This window comes from Suricata suricatta, chromosome 10, assembly GCF_006229205.1.
Source record: "Suricata suricatta isolate VVHF042 chromosome 10, meerkat_22Aug2017_6uvM2_HiC, whole genome shotgun sequence".
NCBI classification, from domain to species: domain Eukaryota; kingdom Metazoa; phylum Chordata; class Mammalia; order Carnivora; family Herpestidae; genus Suricata; species Suricata suricatta.
The window spans coordinates 41619111-41621659 of record NC_043709.1 but is presented as its reverse complement, the minus strand read 5'-3'; the positions used below and the strand labels follow the sequence as shown (position 1 = coordinate 41621659).

Genomic DNA, 2549 nt, shown 5'->3' with positions numbered 1-2549 from the left:
TCTTTTTCTTTTTTAAAATGTATTTATTTGGACAGAGAGAGAAAGAGACAGAAAGACCACAAGCAGTGGAGGGGCAGAGAAAGGGGGAGAGAGAGAATCCCAAGCAGGATTTACACAATCCGCACAGAACCCCATATGGGGCTCAATCCCACAAACTATGAGATCATGACCTAAGCCTGCTTAACTGACTGAGTTAAGCGCCCCTCTACTTGAAACTTCCTGAGTATTCTTTACCCTGATGGCCTGTGAAGAACAGTAGGCTGAAGTCAGAGATGACACTGTTCAACTTCAGGCTAATGCATAATAATGCCTTATTTTAATGGCTTTACTCTCAACACATGAGGGCACCACCTGGCATTCTCAAAGGCGGTAGAGGTGACCTCCAGTTTGCAATGCTACAGTCACTTTCGGTATGTATTTCATTATTCACATCTAAGCTCCAACTATCCATAATGGATTAGCCAGAGTAAAATTCACTAACTGCTACATTTTACTATCTTCTATAACACTGGAGCCAAGTTTTCATATAGCGTATGTGTCAACTAACAGTTATTATTATCCACATAAACGTAGAACTGATCATTTATACGGTAAAGTCATGAACTAGGTAGAGTCAAGAAATTGTTATTCATCTCCTGATTCTTTAATAAATGATCCACTTTAATAAAATGATCCACTTTAATAAAACATATGCTGTAGAAAAGAAAGAAAACCTGATATGTTATACATAGTTTTCTTTTCTGTAATAGATAAATTGGAACAAAAATCAAGGTGCTGCTTTGTGATTAGATAGGGACTATAACAACCTTCTGACGCTGTTTTCATAAATAAGAAACCACCTGTTTCAAAAAACACTTTTGTTCCTAAAGGCAATCTTTTAAGGACACAATGGATAATAAAATCCTTAGCTTGGAGGTTTTAGATGTCACACGTAATATCAATTTCATTTCTCATGACAAATGTTTAAGATGATCAGAATCGAACAGCTAAAAAAATTATGATTATGAAGTCAACTTTAAAAAAAGGCCATAAAATTCCAACTCTGCTTGGGTTCTTTTCTACCACACCTTACAACTGGATCGTTTTGGCAAAAAGAAGTAACAAAAAGGAAGGAGGTAAAAATCAAATAAGGAAAAAATACTCCAGCAACAGAAAACATATCACTTCATCAAATTTCCAAATTTCTGTCTGAGAGAGAGAAGCTGTAAGTATGACTTCAAGCATAAATTACAGTGTTTTTTTTTAAATATAACTCTTTGTGAAACATTTACTGATATATACAATGTAATTCTTACCATTTTTGGTGACCAAAAATTGTTTGCCTGTTGGTAGATATGCCTTCACTTTCAATTCTTCCCCTGTAGCCCTTTAAAATGAGGAAAAAGCACCAAACATGAAAACTATTTTAAAAGGCAAAAGACAGAAGTTATCACATATAAATACCAAAACTATGCAATTCATACTCCTGAGAAAACTGTCTTAGGACTGGTTTGGGAAGGAGGCCATTAAGTGCCGTATGGTAGGGCATGGAAAGACATAACGTTCTAAGGAAAATAGACTAAGAGATGCAGACAGACCTAATAGAATGTAGATTACATATCCGACAAACAAGACAGAATAATAAAGAACTACTACACAACTATTATGTTTGCCTCTAAACAAAAAGAAAATGTTGTTCCTTAGTATAATCTCAGACTTTTAGTTCTAAAGTATTGTTCTCAAACCAAGAAGAGGTAAAAAAAAAAAAAATAGTTGCATGACATGACATAACAAAGTAGGTGGTTGGCAAGATCCTTGTTCCTGCCACTCTATAAAACTGGAACTAATAGAAAAAGATGCTTTAAATCACAAGATGATAATGTTAAAAATAATGAGTGAAAAGAGAAAAAATTCCTTTTATTGATTGTTTATTAAGTGTAAGACTTAAAACTCTCACATGCATTATTTTTATTTACTCTTCAGAATTCAAATAGGTAATATTAACATCCCCACTTCAGCTTAAAGAAGTCATCTGCTCAGAGTCGTAAAATCAGAACATAGTAGAGCAGGGCTCCTGCTCTTAAACACAATTCCCTCTGTGGGTCAGAGTCAGCTATAACCATTTCTGATTTTTCATAGCTACTCTGTACTATCAAGAATTGGTTCAAAGATTCTTCTGTGGGTCACCTAATGGAATTGGCCAGAGCTGGAGCGGCATATGGTTTATCACAAACATCTGAGCAGAACCTGGGAGTCTACTGCCTTATCAAAGCTTCAGTCTAAAGTTTAAACCCTACATCTGAGCATCAAATAAAGCCAGGAAACGACCTACTCTCTTTTAGTAGCCTCCTAGGCTTCTTTAAACCATTCTCAAGGGGCGCCTGGGTGGCTCAGTCGGTTAAGCCTCCAATTTCGGCTAGGTCAGATCTCAGGCTCGTGGGTTTGAGCCCCGCATCAGGCTCTGTGCCGACAGCTAGCTCAGAGCCTGGAGCCTGCTTCCGGTTCTGTGTCTCCTTCTCTCTCTGACCCTCCCCCTTTCATGCTCTGTTTCTCTCTGTATCAAAAAATAA

The 2549-nt window shown here is 36.9% G+C and overlaps 1 long non-coding RNA gene across 1 annotated transcript; it reads left to right on the top strand.

Moving 5' to 3' along the window:
• Positions 1-279: 279 nt before the first annotated feature.
• On the top strand, positions 280-2313 carry LOC115305581. Its single transcript, XR_003914859.1, has 2 exons — positions 280-410; positions 2119-2313. It is a non-coding gene; the product is annotated as an uncharacterized LOC115305581 (long non-coding RNA).
• The last annotated feature ends 236 nt before the right edge of the window (positions 2314-2549 follow it).